Source organism: Coffea arabica, chromosome 8c (assembly GCF_036785885.1).
Source record: "Coffea arabica cultivar ET-39 chromosome 8c, Coffea Arabica ET-39 HiFi, whole genome shotgun sequence".
NCBI classification, from domain to species: domain Eukaryota; kingdom Viridiplantae; phylum Streptophyta; class Magnoliopsida; order Gentianales; family Rubiaceae; genus Coffea; species Coffea arabica.
In genome coordinates, this window is record NC_092325.1 from 20362495 (window position 1) to 20381585 (window position 19091).

The 19091-nt window shown below is 41.0% G+C and overlaps 3 long non-coding RNA genes across 3 annotated transcripts; all 3 read right to left on the bottom strand.

Annotated features, from left to right (window-relative positions):
• Positions 1-3980: 3980 nt before the first annotated feature.
• On the bottom strand, positions 3981-6470 carry LOC140013216 (uncharacterized). Its single transcript, XR_011820288.1, has 3 exons — positions 6121-6470; positions 4699-4759; positions 3981-4163 (listed from the first exon to the last, which is right to left on the bottom strand). It is a non-coding gene; the product is annotated as an uncharacterized lncRNA (long non-coding RNA).
• Positions 6471-9188: 2718 nt separating this feature from the next.
• Positions 9189-11873, bottom strand: LOC140013920 (uncharacterized). Its single transcript, XR_011820772.1, has 3 exons — positions 11524-11873; positions 10102-10162; positions 9189-9371 (listed from the first exon to the last, which is right to left on the bottom strand). It is a non-coding gene; the product is annotated as an uncharacterized lncRNA (long non-coding RNA).
• A 2718-nt stretch (positions 11874-14591) lies between these two features.
• On the bottom strand, positions 14592-17276 carry LOC140013918 (uncharacterized). Its single transcript, XR_011820770.1, has 3 exons — positions 16927-17276; positions 15505-15565; positions 14592-14774 (listed from the first exon to the last, which is right to left on the bottom strand). It is a non-coding gene; the product is annotated as an uncharacterized lncRNA (long non-coding RNA).
• Between the last annotated feature and the right edge of the window lie 1815 nt (positions 17277-19091).

Genomic DNA, 19091 nt, shown 5'->3' on the forward strand with positions numbered 1-19091 from the left:
GGTCAAGGGCCTGCGGTCCCTAGTGATCCTGAGGAGGAATCGGAGGAGGACCCCAAGGAGGATCCTGAAGAGGATCCGGAGAAGGATCCGGTTGCACCTATGGAGTCGGTTGGGTCGGCATCCACCTAGATTTCTAGTTTAGGGTTAGAGTGATTTTGTGAGGTAGAGGGACATAGTGGGATGACACGTTCCCTTTTGTTTTTGAATTTGACGTGTTAAGGTGGATGTAAATAGGATTTGTTTTGTTCTATGTCCCTTGGCTGGTATAAGCCTTTGACTTGACTAGGTTGACATGTAGAGTACTTCTAATTTGTTATGTGACTTATTTTGTTATGTATGTAAAGGAAATGTTTATTTTTGAATGTGTTTTATTGCCTCTGTTTTATGATTTGGAAACGTTTTATTTGAGCCATACCGTATTTTGTTTATATTTATATAGTTGGTTAGTCAAGAATCATAGAAGGTAGAAGAAGTCAAGATCAGGGAGCTACTTGAGGGCGTGGCTCTAATCGTGGGCGTGGGGATAGACAGGCACGCGAATCGGTGCAAGAATAGAGAAGGGAAAGAGGTGAAACAGCTGAGTCGCAACTTGGACCCCGAGTGGAAGGGGGGATTAGGTAACGACGGCAATTCAACAAATGACTAATATCCTTACCCGTTTGGTAGAGCAACAGGGTCAAGCCCCTGTGAACCAATCTAGGGATCTTGATATGGGGCAAGATAAGGCCCTAGAGAGATTCTAAAAGTTCTCTCCTCCTAAGTTTTTGGGAGGATCGGACCCTGAGGTTGTAGAGAGGTGGTTAGAAACAATAATCAATATCTTCGCTACTTTAAACTATGCGGATGAGAGACAGGTACAGTTTGCTACCTTCCAGTTTGAAGGACCAGTCAGGGCCTGGAACGTAGTTCGAGCTAAGTGGGAGAGAGAGGGAACCGCATGGACTTGGTTAACTTTGTGAGAGAATTTAACGAGAAATATCTCCCACCTATCGTCCCGGAGAAGAGAGAGGACGATTTTATTAAGTTTCGACAGGGCACCGTAAGTGTAGCCGAGTATGAGACTCAGTTCATGAAACTATCCAAATTTGCTCCTGAGTTGATAGCTACGGAGCAAAGGAGGATAAAGAGGTTTGTGCAGGGCCTTAATGTAGAATTATAGGAGGTTTTGGCGGCCGCCCAAATCAACACTTTTACGGAAGTCTTGGAAAAGGCTCAAAGAATAGAAATTGCTAGGGCACAAGTAAGGAATTTTCATGCCAAATGGAGAGGTGCGCCTGATGGAAGTCAAGGGCCGGCACAGAGTGATCGAAACATGCCCCCCCTAAAATGGGTCGTGGAGCTGGAGGTGGAAGGTTTACGGGTATATCCAGGGAAGGTATCTCGAGAGGAGTCCAAAGTGGAAGGGGACCCCAAAGTGGTAGGGGAAAGGGAGAGGCGTCCCACAGGGAGGCCAGACATCCGCCCCCTGAGTATCATGTGGGTATTGTGGGAAGTCGAACTATACCGAGGACAATTGCTAGAGAAAAGCTCGAAAATGTTTAAGGTGTGAAAGTACGGAGTATCAGATTGCTAACTACCTACTAATCAATAATGCACAGTCGGCTGGCCAAGTGAACCCTAAACCAGCCAATGTAGGAGGGACCAGGTCAAAGGTGCCAGCCAGAGTGTACTCTTTGGACCAGCAATCGGTACCTGAGCTGACGGAGGTAGTGGAAGGTACGATTCCTGTTTTCCATCGTTTAGCCAAAATTTTGATAGACTCTGGTGCCACCCATTATTTTGTTAGCTCCACCTTTATGCTTGAAATTGATATGAAAGTTGAAAGATTACCATATGACCTAGAAGTAAAGACACCTACGGGTAACCAAACTTTACTTGCGAATGAGGTGTATAGAAATCGCGATATTTAGGTTGGTAAGCGAAAATTAGTAGTTGACCTCATAAGTCTAACCATTCAGGGGTACGATGTTATTCTAGGCATGGATTGGTTAGTTCATTATCATGCTCGGGTAGATTGTAGAATGCAGGTGGTCGAGTTTTGCATACCGGGTGAGGCAACTCTAAAGCTAGATATGCGGGGTATGTTAGTCTCGTCTGCACTCATTTCGGGAATAAGGGCTAGGAAATTGCTTAGTCATGGGGCATGGGAGTACCTAGCTTTTCTGGTTAACACCCCAGGAGAAAAGATTAATCTAGAAGATATGCCGGTGATCAATGAGTATCCCGATGTGTTCCCGGAGGAGTTGGCGTTATTGCTACCTGAAAGAGAGATTGAATTTAAGGTTGACTTAGCACCTAGAACTACACCCATTTCAAAAACCCCTTATCGAATGGCACCCGCTGAACTTAAGGAGTTAAAATTTCAGTTGCAAGACTTGCTAGAACGGGGATTTATACACGAGAGCGAGTCACCATGGAGCGCTCCAGTGTTATTTGTCAAAAAGAAGGACGGGAGTTTAAGATTATGCATTAATTATCGAGGATTGAATGCAGTAACCATTAAGAATAAATATCCTTTGCCCCACATCGATGAGCTGTTTGATCAATTACAAGGGGCTGTGGTGCTCTCTAAGTTGGGTCTTCAACAAGGGTATTATCAATTGAGAATTAGAAAGGAGGATGTGCTAAAAACAGCCTTTAACACTCGATATGGGCATTTCGAGTTTGCGGTAATACCTTTTGGCTTAACCAATGCCCCAACGGCATTCATGGATCTAATGCATCGAGTGTTTAAACCCTATCTGGATAAGTTTGTGGTGGTGTTTATTGATGATATCCTAGTGTATTCGAAGACAAGGGAGGATCATGGACAATACTTGAGAATAGTATTGCAAACCCTAAGAGAGCACCAGTTGTTTGCTAAATTTAGCAAGTGTGAATTTTGGTTAGAGAGAGTGGCATTCCTAGGCCATATAATTTCAAAGGAGGAACTTACTATAGACCCGGCTAAAGTGGAAGTTGTAGCTAAATGGAAACGGCCGGAGAATCCTACTGAAGTGCAAAGTTTTTGGGTCTAGCAAGGTACTACCGCCCGATTTATAAAGAATTTCTCAAGAATTGCGGGACCCCTAACTAACTTGACAAAGAAACAAGGAAAATATACTTGGGATGTTAAGTGTGAAAATAGTTTTCAAGAGCTTAAGAAGCAATTGACCATGGCTCTAGTGTTAGTTTTGCCAAATGGAAAGAATAGCTATATGGTTTATACCGATGCATCGATAGAAGGATTATGGTGTGTTTTGATGCAAAATAGGAATGTGATTGCCTACGCATCTCGTAAGTTAAAGTCTCATGAGCAAAACTATCCAACCCACGACCTAGAACTTGCGGCAGTTGTTTTTGCTTTGAAGAAATGATGGCATTATTTGTACGGGGTGACATTTGAGGTATATACCGATCATAAGAGTCTTAAGAACTTATTCTCTCAGAAAGAGCTCAATCTAAGACAACATTGGTGGGTGGAGTTCTTAGAGGACTATGATTGTACCATTAATTACTATCCTGGAAAGGCCAATGTTGTAGCAGATGCCTTAAGTCGAAAGGCTCAACTAGCAAGTCTAATGGTGGGAGAGTGGAGCTTGTTGGAGGATATATGTGAATGAAACTCTCGTCTGGAGCCACGGAAAGTTATTTTTGAAAATATTGAGGTGAAGTCGACACTGTTGAATCGGATTAAAGAGGGCCAAATGAAAGAACCAACGGTACAGAAGTGGATGGAAAGAGTGAAGAAGGGAGAATTGCCTGATTTTAACCTAGGTCCTAATAGGATTTTAAGGTTTCGAAATCGCGTTGTTGTACCTAAGGATGAAGAACTGGAGAAGGAGATTTTGGAGGAATCTCACCGTTCTAGGTATACTGTGACGACCCCACCTCCCCCTAAGGCGTACCAGAGGGTTCGGCGGACCGCCTGCCCAGCTCTCGCCAGGACTCATTCACTCGTATCACGTGCAGACATCCATAGACCATAAATAACATCACAATTCAAGCTTATAATTTACATTGATAGAAATCGAGGTACAAAGCCTCAATATACTCAAACTGGTTCAGGGCGTATACAATCCAAATACAAAACATTCTATTCGAGTAACAGCGCGAGTACAAGTCAAAAGTCAAAACAACTAGTCTATGCTAGACTTTACATATCTCACACCTCGCTCGTACCCCTGAAAGGAAAACAAATGGAGTGGAATGAGCTAAAAGCCCAGTGAGGTTCCAAATAGCAAATTGACCATTATTTATAAGTACAAGTTTTCGATATAGCAAAGTAACGAGCATGAAGAGTTCATAAATGTGAGCAATAACACGTCAAGTAGCAATCTCAAAATGAGCGAGTGTAGAAGTTTTTCAAAAGAAACAATAATCCAATAAACAATAATCACTCCAAAGTATATACCGATTAGTCGAGGAGATATCACTCCACTCGACAATACAAGAGACCCAGGGTTCATTACCCAATCGACCAAGCCCCTTGCCGGCTCGACTAGAGTAACTCGCCACAGGGTTTCTGGAATTCCAGGAAGTGCGCGCATCATAAACAAGTATGTCAAGTCAATTGCAACAATAAACAAGTATATCACGTAAGGGCAAGTGCGATAAAGTACACTCTTGCCCTAACAATTCACGTATATAACATGTAATCATATTGGTCACGTATCAAGTTCAGGTATCAAGTTCAATTCGGTATTTGAAAACACTCACCAAAAGATATAGTGCCTTTACTGGTCACTTTCAGGTTATACTCCGGGTTCGGAGTCCAAATCTGCGATAAAACTCAGTTTGAGAACTTTGAAACATGACTAAGATTCGAAACTTAGACGTTTTGTTCAATAAGAATCAATAAATAGAAATTCACTTGGAGAGTACTCGTGAAATACTTGCTCACTTTTTCAATGATAAAACTTTGTAATATTTATACTTGAAATTGTCATGCGAGTCGAAAGTACAAGGAAAACGTACTTCGAGCAATCATTATTTCATTTCTCAAGGGTACAAGTTCGGCCAAGTCCTAACGTATAACACTCAAGAAACATAGTGGCCAAGGTTCTCGCTAGTTCAAGTAATAAGTACTTAACCTTCACTCAAGTCGCTAATATAGTTTTCTAGTCCTCGAGCGTAAATTTGGGCAGCATGCCCTTTGTGTTTACCTAATTTTCCAGCCTTTTAGGCTTCATTATTTTTCTCAAACACAACCCAACATTATATAAATCAGCAATTCATGTCAAGAGCCGTTCCATAGGCTCACAATATCATAATAACAAGAATCATATTAAGTACAGGTGCAGAAATTCAATTTAGTTCAAAACAGATTTGACGTACAAATGCGGAAATAACATATCCGAGGCTACGCTTATCGGTTTAAAACGAAACCTATGCCGTTTCGAAGCTAAGACACAGAGCTACAACATTCATGAAGGTCACTTAGTCCAGTTCCTAATGTAACTCAGTCAAATTCTCGAATTACTAAACCAGAAACCAATTCGTCGGCTGTTTAACCGCAGAACACTGTAATGGTCATAACTCAGTGTAAAAAAGTCCAATTCAGGTGTTCTTTGAGGCATTTTAAAGCTACTTCAGAACACCACAACTTTCATGTTTTGGCTCAGAGCTAAATCAGTACGGATCCTAGTCAAAAAACGTGATAAACTGGACTTAACTGATGAAACGGACTGCTGGGAAATATTTAAAACAGTAAGGGTATTTTGGACTTTTCACATCCTACGTTGCTCCGATTGAGCTGAAATTTTGTAGGAACCTATAAAATGTCATTATCTACAACTTTTCTTCTTTGACCTAAGGCCAATTCGGCCTCTAACACACAGATAAAAATTCGGACAGAATGTAAGCAAGAATTTCCAGAAATCTGAAATCTTTAGTTTTTAGTGGAACTTTCCTTAATTTCTTGGTCTAATCACTCCCACAACACCTTATGAAACCTCAATTGCAACATATAAGCATCTTACAACAATTTGGGCAGAATTTCCATAAGCCCTAGTTCATCAAATAAATTGGGGAAAAACCTCTAAAACATGCTAATCATCCATGATTCCACCACTATAATCAAACTACTAAACTTAATTTAACAAAATTGAAAGCAACACTTAGAGAGATAAGCTCTCTTACCTTGAATAGAGGTTACAAAGAGCAGCCCAAGCCTTCTCTTTCCAAACTTTCACCACCAAACACTAACTAACCACTCAAGGACAAGATTAATCGGTTTAGTTCTTTGGATTTCTCACTTTGTAGCTTGAATCAAGAAGAAATGAAGAAGTTTTTCTCTTGGTCTTTCCCTCTCTCTCTTATTTCGGTTATGGAGCAGAAAAATGAAGGAAATGGAGCTTAACTTGTCTTATAAGGAAGTAAGAAGATTAAGGCTAATTGTGTCCACAATTTTTGGCCAACACTTGGACTAATCTTGTCCACAAATTTTTCTCTTTCTTCCCTTACATTTCTAGCCTTATAATTTCGGTCAAACCAGCTGCAAATTAGGAAGATATTTTGTGCAAAAGTCAATAAGCTTGTTTGGTAAGAAAAATGGTGGTCAAACGGTGCGTTCAATCGGTAGTGCGCGGGACCCGCCGGTTCGCGCCGTTTTTCTTAAAAACACCCGTACTAGGGTTTTTACTTCCCATTCACTAACCTTATATAATTGCTCCTATTCACATATTATTTCTCACTTAAAGGTCACTTTTAATCATCAAATTGATCCTTGGCCAGTACCGAAAATTCATCCGGCGGAAAAATCGCTAAAACCCTAATTTGCTCAAATCTTGAAAACAAAGAGTAAAACCCTACTTTCTAGATTCATTTGCACTTATTATGGAATAATTAGATAGTAGAGCTTTAATAAATAATAATTTCCAAATAAAAGAGCATTTTTAAGAAACCGTGAGGGTTTTACAATTTCAGAAATTAAAATTAGGGTTTCTATTAAAATGTGAGACATTTAATAAAACCGGTTAGTCGCAAGTAAACTAGGGTTTTTGACTAAAATTTTAGGGTTTCTAGTCTTTTAAAACAAAATAAGGTTTTAAATCAAACCCCAAAGAAATACACTTTAATATTTTCTTCACAAACAACCTCCTAATATTCGGGATCTTACAATCTCCCCTCCTTAAAAGAATTTCGTCCTCGAAATTCATTCATGCACTTCGAATAACGTAGGGTATTTTCCTTATATATTCGTTTCCGGCTCTCAGGTCGCACTATAGCCAAAACTTAGTTAAACAACAGAAATTACGAATCGTACCTTCTACTATCTCTGTTGGTTCAGGTACTGCCTGTTGGTTCAAGGCATACGCTCTAGCCGGCACTCTTGGCTTAGTTCCTCCTACACTTGCTTGTTCAGGGTTTAGGCGTGATCTACGGGGACAGGTTGCAAGCCGGTGCTCGGTGCTACCACACCATAAACATTTTCCCGCTTTTCGCCAACAATCACTCTCCACATGATTGGCCTTCCCACAGTACCCACAAGATACTTGAGGGGCTGAGGTCTGACCTCCTTGTGAGGTACCTCTTGCTTGGCCCCAGCCACGCGAAGCTCCTCTTGGAGTACTTTCCTTAACCGTCCTTGAAATTTTCTCACTACCATCTTCTCGACCTAACTTAGAAGGTGGCATATCTAAATCACTTTGTCCTTGCCTTTGACTTCCACCAGGCGCACCTCTCCTTTTTGCATGGAAAGCTCTCACTTGTGCCCTAGCAGTCTCTATCCTCAAGGCTTTCTCCAGAACCTCTGTGAATGTATTAATTTGGACCGCCGCTAAGGCTTCTTGTAACTCCACGTTCAGTCCTTGTATGAACCTCCGTACTTTTCTTTGTTCCGTAGCTATCAGTTCGGGAGCAAATCTGGACAACTTTGTAAACTGAGTCTCATACTCAGTTACACTCAACATCCCCTGACGGAGTTTAATGAATTCGTCCTCTCTCTTCTCCTGGACGATGGGTGGAAGGTATTTTTCGTTGAAGTCCCGTACAAAGTTTAGCCAAGTCCATGCAGTTCCTTCTCTCTCCCACTTGGCCCTCACTACATTCCACCAGGCCCTAGCTGGCCCCTCGAACTGAAATACAACGAATTGGACTTGTCTCTCCTCCGTATAGTTTAGGGCAGCAAAAATATTTATCATGGCCTCCAGCCATTTCTCAGCCTCATACGGGTCTGGCCCTCCTAAAAACTTGGGTGGGGAGAACTTTTGGAATCTCTCCAAAGCTCTATCCTGCCCCATATCGGGGTCCCGAGGTTGGTTTACAGGGGCTTGACCCTGTTGTTCCACTAAACGGGCCAGAATATTAGTCATTTGCTGGATGGCAGTTGCCACTTGATCTCCCCCTGTAGCTTGGGGTTCAGGTTGTGGCTCAACCGTTGCCTCTCTTTCCTCTCTTGATTCTCGTACCGGTTCCTGGGCTTGTCTACCCCCACGGCTACGACTAGGACCGCGTCCTCGATTAGTTCCCCTAGCTTGACTTCTTCTACCCTCCATGGTTCGTAGCGAATCAACTATAACAATATAACCAACTAATCAATAATAGAATATAGCCACTAAGTAACTATATAAATATCAACAGCACAAAACAGAATAATGCAAATCATAAACCCCTCTAAATCATAAAACAAGGCAATACAACACATTCGATCAAAACAAGTCACATAGCTTATAGAGCATTAACCCTAGGTATCGCTCAGGCACTACACTTAATCAAGGCTCGAAACACGTGAATAAGAAGGATCCCAAATCCCATGAATATTTTCAATATTTTTCAAGTCCAGACTACTCGCATTCCCTGTGCCTTTGTTTTCACCATCCAAACTTATCCGAATATTACACGAGATCTCAACTGATCGTAAAGATGTCACTCTTTGGTATTCGGGGACAAGAATCCGAAAATATGATAATTCACCACTCAAGCTGGCCAGGCTCAAGAGCAAATCACCCGTATTAGAGATTCCTACCCAACATACATATCTAAGGTTCCCAACAATGGACAATTGTTCCATACTTAACAAGTCAATCCCCACAGTCCGAGAACCTTCTCCCGGCACGAGCTCAATAGGAGCTCTGATACCATCTGTGACGACCCCACCTCCCCCTAAGGCGTACCAGAGGGTTCGGCGGACCGCCTGCCCAGCTCTCGCCAGGACTCATTCACTCGTATCACGTGCAGACATCCATAGACCATAAATAACATCGCAATTCAAGCTTATAATTTACATTGATAGAAATCGAGGTACAAAGCCTCAATATACTCAAACTGGTTCAGGGCGTATACAATCCAAATACAAAACATTCTATTCGAGTAACAGCGCGAGTACAAGTCAAAAGTCAAAACAACTAGTCTATGCTAGACTTTACATATCTCACACCTCGCTCGTACCCCTGAAAGGAAAACAAATGGAGTGGAATGAGCTAAAAGCCCAGTGAGGTTCCAAATAGCAAATTGACCATTATTTATAAGTACAAGTTTTCGATATAGCAAAGTAACGAGCATGAAGAGTTCATAAATGTGAGCAATAACACGTCAAGTAGCAATCTCAAAATGAGCGAGTGTAGAAGTTTTTCAAAAGAAACAATAATCCAATAAACAATAATCACTCCAAAGTATAAGGATACGGATGGCTCTCAGGAGCCAAATTCCCATTGCATTACCAGAAGCTTGATCACGTAGTAGCTGACACTCCGTCAACTTTCAAGTAAGTAACCAATCCAGTAGAACACCACTTACACGACTCTCCGTCCACCGTTCAAACCCCCAACTGGGCCCAAAATCCTCAAGAAACACGGGTGGTAATACTCGAGTATACCGATTAGTCGAGGAGATATCACTCCACTCGACAATACAAGAGACCCAGGGTTCGTTACCCAATCGACCAAGCCCCTTGCCGGCTCGACTAGAGTAACTCGCCACAGGGTTTCTGGAATTCCAGGAAGTGCGCGCATCATAAACAAGTATGTCAAGTCAATTGCAACAATAAACAAGTATATCACGTAAGGGCAAGTGCGATAAAGTACACTCTTGCCCTAACAATTCACGTATATAACATGTAATCATATTGGTCACGTATCAAGTTCAGGTATCAAGTTCAATTCGGTATTTGAAAACACTCACCAAAAGATATAGTGCCTTTACTGGTCACTTTCAGGTTATACTCCGGGTTCGGAGTCCAAATCTGCGATAAAACTCAGTTTGAGAACTTTGAAACATGACTAAGATTCGAAACTTAGACGTTTTGTTCAATAAGAATCAATAAATAGAAATTCACTTGGAGAGTACTCGTGAAATACTTGCTCACTTTTTCAATGATAAAACTTTGTAATATTTATACTTGAAATTGTCATGCGAGTCGAAAGTACAAGGAAAACGTACTTCGAGCAATCATTATTTCATTTCTCAAGGGTACAAGTTCGGCCAAGTCCTAACGTATAACACTCAAGAAACATAGTGGCCAAGGTTCTCGCTAGTTCAAGTAATAAGTACTTAACCTTCACTCAAGTCGCTAATATAGTTTTCTAGTCCTCGAGCGTAAATTTGGGCAGCATGCCCTTTGTGTTTACCTAATTTTCCAGCCTTTTAGGCTTCATTATTTTTCTCAAACACAACCCAACATTATATAAATCAGCAATTCATGTCAAGAGCCGTTCCATAGGCTCACAATATCATAATAACAAGAATCATATTAAGTACAGGTGCAGAAATTCAATTTAGTTCAAAACAGATTTGACGTACAAATGCGGAAATAACATATCCGAGGCTACGCTTATCGGTTTAAAACGAAACCTATGCCGTTTCGAAGCTAAGACACAGAGCTACAACATTCATGAAGGTCACTTAGTCCAGTTCCTAATGTAACTCAGTCAAATTCTCGAATTACTAAACCAGAAACCAATTCGTCGGCTGTTTAACCGCAGAACACTGTAATGGTCATAACTCAGTGTAAAAAAGTCCAATTCAGGTGTTCTTTGAGGCATTTTAAAGCTACTTCAGAACACCACAACTTTCATGTTTTGGCTCAGAGCTAAATCAGTACGGATCCTAGTCAAAAAACGTGATAAACTGGACTTAACTGATGAAACGGACTGCTGGGAAATATTTAAAACAGTAAGGGTATTTTGGACTTTTCACATCCTACGTTGCTCCGATTGAGCTGAAATTTTGTAGGAACCTATAAAATGTCATTATCTACAACTTTTCTTCTTTGACCTAAGGCCAATTCGGCCTCTAACACACAGATAAAAATTCGGACAGAATGTAAGCAAGAATTTCCAGAAATCTGAAATCTTTAGTTTTTAGTGGAACTTTCCTTAATTTCTTGGTCTAATCACTCCCACAACACCTTATGAAACCTCAATTGCAACATATAAGCATCTTACAACAATTTGGGCAGAATTTCCATAAGCCCTAGTTCATCAAATAAATTGGGGAAAAACCTCTAAAACATGCTAATCATCCATGATTCCACCACTATAATCAAACTACTAAACTTAATTTAACAAAATTGAAAGCAACACTTAGAGAGATAAGCTCTCTTACCTTGAATAGAGGTTACAAAGAGCAGCCCAAGCCTTCTCTTTCCAAACTTTCACCACCAAACACTAACTAACCACTCAAGGACAAGATTAATCGGTTTAGTTCTTTGGATTTCTCACTTTGTAGCTTGAATCAAGAAGAAATGAAGAAGTTTTTCTCTTGGTCTTTCCCTCTCTCTCTTATTTCGGTTATGGAGCAGAAAAATGAAGGAAATGGAGCTTAACTTGTCTTATAAGGAAGTAAGAAGATTAAGGCTAATTGTGTCCACAATTTTTGGCCAACACTTGGACTAATCTTGTCCACAAATTTTTCTCTTTCTTCCCTTACATTTCTAGCCTTATAATTTCGGTCAAACCAGCTGCAAATTAGGAAGATATTTTGTGCAAAAGTCAATAAGCTTGTTTGGTAAGAAAAATGGTGGTCAAACGGTGCGTTCAATCGGTAGTGCGCGGGACCCGCCGGTTCGCGCCGTTTTTCTTAAAAACACCCGTACTAGGGTTTTTACTTCCCATTCACTAACCTTATATAATTGCTCCTATTCACATATTATTTCTCACTTAAAGGTCACTTTTAATCATCAAATTGATCCTTGGCCAGTACCGAAAATTCATCCGGCGGAAAAATCGCTAAAACCCTAATTTGCTCAAATCTTGAAAACAAAGAGTAAAACCCTACTTTCTAGATTCATTTGCACTTATTATGGAATAATTAGATAGTAGAGCTTTAATAAATAATAATTTCCAAATAAAAGAGCATTTTTAAGAAACCGTGAGGGTTTTACAATTTCAGAAATTAAAATTAGGGTTTCTATTAAAATGTGAGACATTTAATAAAACCGGTTAGTCGCAAGTAAACTAGGGTTTTTGACTAAAATTTTAGGGTTTCTAGTCTTTTAAAACAAAATAAGGTTTTAAATCAAACCCCAAAGAAATACACTTTAATATTTTCTTCACAAACAACCTCCTAATATTCGGGATCTTACAATCTCCCCTCCTTAAAAGAATTTCGTCCTCGAAATTCATTCATGCACTTCGAATAACGTAGGGTATTTTCCTTATATATTCGTTTCCGGCTCTCAGGTCGCACTATAGCCAAAACTTAGTTAAACAACAGAAATTACGAATCGTACCTTCTACTATCTCTGTTGGTTCAGGTACTGCCTGTTGGTTCAAGGCATACGCTCTAGCCGGCACTCTTGGCTTAGTTCCTCCTACACTTGCTTGTTCAGGGTTTAGGCGTGATCTACGGGGACAGGTTGCAAGCCGGTGCTCGGTGCTACCACACCATAAACATTTTCCCGCTTTTCGCCAACAATCACTCTCCACATGATTGGCCTTCCCACAGTACCCACAAGATACTTGAGGGGCTGAGGTCTGACCTCCTTGTGAGGTACCTCTTGCTTGGCCCCAGCCACGCGAAGCTCCTCTTGGAGTACTTTCCTTAACCGTCCTTGAAATTTTCTCACTACCATCTTCTCGACCTAACTTAGAAGGTGGCATATCTAAATCACTTTGTCCTTGCCTTTGACTTCCACCAGGCGCACCTCTCCTTTTTGCATGGAAAGCTCTCACTTGTGCCCTAGCAGTCTCTATCCTCAAGGCTTTCTCCAGAACCTCTGTGAATGTATTAATTTGGACCGCCGCTAAGGCTTCTTGTAACTCCACGTTCAGTCCTTGTATGAACCTCCGTACTTTTCTTTGTTCCGTAGCTATCAGTTCGGGAGCAAATCTGGACAACTTTGTAAACTGAGTCTCATACTCAGTTACACTCAACATCCCCTGACGGAGTTTAATGAATTCGTCCTCTCTCTTCTCCTGGACGATGGGTGGAAGGTATTTTTCGTTGAAGTCCCGTACAAAGTTTAGCCAAGTCCATGCAGTTCCTTCTCTCTCCCACTTGGCCCTCACTACATTCCACCAGGCCCTAGCTGGCCCCTCGAACTGAAATACAACGAATTGGACTTGTCTCTCCTCCGTATAGTTTAGGGCAGCAAAAATATTTATCATGGCCTCCAGCCATTTCTCAGCCTCATACGGGTCTGGCCCTCCTAAAAACTTGGGTGGGGAGAACTTTTGGAATCTCTCCAAAGCTCTATCCTGCCCCATATCGGGGTCCCGAGGTTGGTTTACAGGGGCTTGACCCTGTTGTTCCACTAAACGGGCCAGAATATTAGTCATTTGCTGGATGGCAGTTGCCACTTGATCTCCCCCTGTAGCTTGGGGTTCAGGTTGTGGCTCAACCGTTGCCTCTCTTTCCTCTCTTGATTCTCGTACCGGTTCCTGGGCTTGTCTACCCCCACGGCTACGACTAGGACCGCGTCCTCGATTAGTTCCCCTAGCTTGACTTCTTCTACCCTCCATGGTTCGTAGCGAATCAACTATAACAATATAACCAACTAATCAATAATAGAATATAGCCACTAAGTAACTATATAAATATCAACAGCACAAAACAGAATAATGCAAATCATAAACCCCTCTAAATCATAAAACAAGGCAATACAACACATTCGATCAAAACAAGTCACATAGCTTATAGAGCATTAACCCTAGGTATCGCTCAGGCACTACACTTAATCAAGGCTCGAAACACGTGAATAAGAAGGATCCCAAATCCCATGAATATTTTCAATATTTTTCAAGTCCAGACTACTCGCATTCCCTGTGCCTTTGTTTTCACCATCCAAACTTATCCGAATATTACACGAGATCTCAACTGATCGTAAAGATGTCACTCTTTGGTATTCGGGGACAAGAATCCGAAAATATGATAATTCACCACTCAAGCTGGCCAGGCTCAAGAGCAAATCACCCGTATTAGAGATTCCTACCCAACATACATATCTAAGGTTCCCAACAATGGACAATTGTTCCATACTTAACAAGTCAATCCCCACAGTCCGAGAACCTTCTCCCGGCACGAGCTCAATAGGAGCTCTGATACCATCTGTGACGACCCCACCTCCCCCTAAGGCGTACCAGAGGGTTCGGCGGACCGCCTGCCCAGCTCTCGCCAGGACTCATTCACTCGTATCACGTGCAGACATCCATAGACCATAAATAACATCGCAATTCAAGCTTATAATTTACATTGATAGAAATCGAGGTACAAAGCCTCAATATACTCAAACTGGTTCAGGGCGTATACAATCCAAATACAAAACATTCTATTCGAGTAACAGCGCGAGTACAAGTCAAAAGTCAAAACAACTAGTCTATGCTAGACTTTACATATCTCACACCTCGCTCGTACCCCTGAAAGGAAAACAAATGGAGTGGAATGAGCTAAAAGCCCAGTGAGGTTCCAAATAGCAAATTGACCATTATTTATAAGTACAAGTTTTCGATATAGCAAAGTAACGAGCATGAAGAGTTCATAAATGTGAGCAATAACACGTCAAGTAGCAATCTCAAAATGAGCGAGTGTAGAAGTTTTTCAAAAGAAACAATAATCCAATAAACAATAATCACTCCAAAGTATAAGGATACGGATGGCTCTCAGGAGCCAAATTCCCATTGCATTACCAGAAGCTTGATCACGTAGTAGCTGACACTCCGTCAACTTTCAAGTAAGTAACCAATCCAGTAGAACACCACTTACACGACTCTCCGTCCACCGTTCAAACCCCCAACTGGGCCCAAAATCCTCAAGAAACACGGGTGGTAATACTCGAGTATACCGATTAGTCGAGGAGATATCACTCCACTCGACAATACAAGAGACCCAGGGTTCGTTACCCAATCGACCAAGCCCCTTGCCGGCTCGACTAGAGTAACTCGCCACAGGGTTTCTGGAATTCCAGGAAGTGCGCGCATCATAAACAAGTATGTCAAGTCAATTGCAACAATAAACAAGTATATCACGTAAGGGCAAGTGCGATAAAGTACACTCTTGCCCTAACAATTCACGTATATAACATGTAATCATATTGGTCACGTATCAAGTTCAGGTATCAAGTTCAATTCGGTATTTGAAAACACTCACCAAAAGATATAGTGCCTTTACTGGTCACTTTCAGGTTATACTCCGGGTTCGGAGTCCAAATCTGCGATAAAACTCAGTTTGAGAACTTTGAAACATGACTAAGATTCGAAACTTAGACGTTTTGTTCAATAAGAATCAATAAATAGAAATTCACTTGGAGAGTACTCGTGAAATACTTGCTCACTTTTTCAATGATAAAACTTTGTAATATTTATACTTGAAATTGTCATGCGAGTCGAAAGTACAAGGAAAACGTACTTCGAGCAATCATTATTTCATTTCTCAAGGGTACAAGTTCGGCCAAGTCCTAACGTATAACACTCAAGAAACATAGTGGCCAAGGTTCTCGCTAGTTCAAGTAATAAGTACTTAACCTTCACTCAAGTCGCTAATATAGTTTTCTAGTCCTCGAGCGTAAATTTGGGCAGCATGCCCTTTGTGTTTACCTAATTTTCCAGCCTTTTAGGCTTCATTATTTTTCTCAAACACAACCCAACATTATATAAATCAGCAATTCATGTCAAGAGCCGTTCCATAGGCTCACAATATCATAATAACAAGAATCATATTAAGTACAGGTGCAGAAATTCAATTTAGTTCAAAACAGATTTGACGTACAAATGCGGAAATAACATATCCGAGGCTACGCTTATCGGTTTAAAACGAAACCTATGCCGTTTCGAAGCTAAGACACAGAGCTACAACATTCATGAAGGTCACTTAGTCCAGTTCCTAATGTAACTCAGTCAAATTCTCGAATTACTAAACCAGAAACCAATTCGTCGGCTGTTTAACCGCAGAACACTGTAATGGTCATAACTCAGTGTAAAAAAGTCCAATTCAGGTGTTCTTTGAGGCATTTTAAAGCTACTTCAGAACACCACAACTTTCATGTTTTGGCTCAGAGCTAAATCAGTACGGATCCTAGTCAAAAAACGTGATAAACTGGACTTAACTGATGAAACGGACTGCTGGGAAATATTTAAAACAGTAAGGGTATTTTGGACTTTTCACATCCTACGTTGCTCCGATTGAGCTGAAATTTTGTAGGAACCTATAAAATGTCATTATCTACAACTTTTCTTCTTTGACCTAAGGCCAATTCGGCCTCTAACACACAGATAAAAATTCGGACAGAATGTAAGCAAGAATTTCCAGAAATCTGAAATCTTTAGTTTTTAGTGGAACTTTCCTTAATTTCTTGGTCTAATCACTCCCACAACACCTTATGAAACCTCAATTGCAACATATAAGCATCTTACAACAATTTGGGCAGAATTTCCATAAGCCCTAGTTCATCAAATAAATTGGGGAAAAACCTCTAAAACATGCTAATCATCCATGATTCCACCACTATAATCAAACTACTAAACTTAATTTAACAAAATTGAAAGCAACACTTAGAGAGATAAGCTCTCTTACCTTGAATAGAGGTTACAAAGAGCAGCCCAAGCCTTCTCTTTCCAAACTTTCACCACCAAACACTAACTAACCACTCAAGGACAAGATTAATCGGTTTAGTTCTTTGGATTTCTCACTTTGTAGCTTGAATCAAGAAGAAATGAAGAAGTTTTTCTCTTGGTCTTTCCCTCTCTCTCTTATTTCGGTTATGGAGCAGAAAAATGAAGGAAATGGAGCTTAACTTGTCTTATAAGGAAGTAAGAAGATTAAGGCTAATTGTGTCCACAATTTTTGGCCAACACTTGGACTAATCTTGTCCACAAATTTTTCTCTTTCTTCCCTTACATTTCTAGCCTTATAATTTCGGTCAAACCAGCTGCAAATTAGGAAGATATTTTGTGCAAAAGTCAATAAGCTTGTTTGGTAAGAAAAATGGTGGTCAAACGGTGCGTTCAATCGGTAGTGCGCGGGACCCGCCGGTTCGCGCCGTTTTTCTTAAAAACACCCGTACTAGGGTTTTTACTTCCCATTCACTAACCTTATATAATTGCTCCTATTCACATATTATTTCTCACTTAAAGGTCACTTTTAATCATCAAATTGATCCTTGGCCAGTACCGAAAATTCATCCGGCGGAAAAATCGCTAAAACCCTAATTTGCTCAAATCTTGAAAACAAAGAGTAAAACCCTACTTTCTAGATTCATTTGCACTTATTATGGAATAATTAGATAGTAGAGCTTTAATAAATAATAATTTCCAAATAAAAGAGCATTTTTAAGAAACCGTGAGGGTTTTACAATTTCAGAAATTAAAATTAGGGTTTCTATTAAAATGTGAGACATTTAATAAAACCGGTTAGTCGCAAGTAAACTAGGGTTTTTGACTAAAATTTTAGGGTTTCTAGTCTTTTAAAACAAAATAAGGTTTTAAATCAAACCCCAAAGAAATACACTTTAATATTTTCTTCACAAACAACCTCCTAATATTCGGGATCTTACAATCTCCCCTCCTTAAAAGAATTTCGTCCTCGAAATTCATTCATGCACTTCGAATAACGTAGGGTATTTTCCTTATATATTCGTTTCCGGCTCTCAGGTCGCACTATAGCCAAAACTTAGTTAAACAACAGAAATTACGAATCGTACCTTCTACTATCTCTGTTGGTTCAGGTACTGCCTGTTGGTTCAAGGCATACGCTCTAGCCGGCACTCTTGGCTTAGTTCCTCCTACACTTGCTTGTTCAGGGTTTAGGCGTGATCTACGGGGACAGGTTGCAAGCCGGTGCTCGGTGCTACCACACCATAAACATTTTCCCGCTTTTCGCCAACAATCACTCTCCACATGATTGGCCTTCCCACAGTACCCACAAGATACTTGAGGGGCTGAGGTCTGACCTCCTTGTGAGGTACCTCTTGCTTGGCCCCAGCCACGCGAAGCTCCTCTTGGAGTACTTTCCTTAACCGTCCTTGAAATTTTCTCACTACCATCTTCTCGACCTAACTTAGAAGGTGGCATATCTAAATCACTTTGTCCTTGCCTTTGACTTCCACCAGGCGCACCTCTCCTTTTTGCATGGAAAGCTCTCACTTGTGCCCTAGCAGTCTCTATCCTCAAGGCTTTCTCCAGAACCTCTGTGAATGTATTAATTTGGACCGCCGCTAAGGCTTCTTGTAACTCCACGTTCAGTCCTTGTATGAACCTCCGTACTTTTCTTTGTTCCGTAGCTATCAGTTCGGGAGCAAATCTGGACAACTTTGTAAACTGAGTCTCATACTCAGTTACACTCAACATCCCCTGACGGAGTTTAATGAATTCGTCCTCTCTCTTCTCCTGGACGATGGGTGGAAGGTATTTTTCGTTGAAGTCCCGTACAAAGTTTAGCCAAGTCCATGCAGTTCCTTCTCTCTCCCACTTGGCCCTCACTACATTCCACCAGGCCCTAGCTGGCCCCTCGAACTGAAATACAACGAATTGGACTTGTCTCTCCTCCGTATAGTTTAGGGCAGCAAAAATATTTATCATGGCCTCCAGCCATTTCTCAGCCTCATACGGGTCTGGCCCTCCTAAAAACTTGGGTGGGGAGAACTTTTGGAATCTCTCCAAAGCTCTATCCTGCCCCATATCGGGGTCCCGAGGTTGGTTTACAGGGGCTTGACCCTGTTGTTCCACTAAACGGGCCAGAAT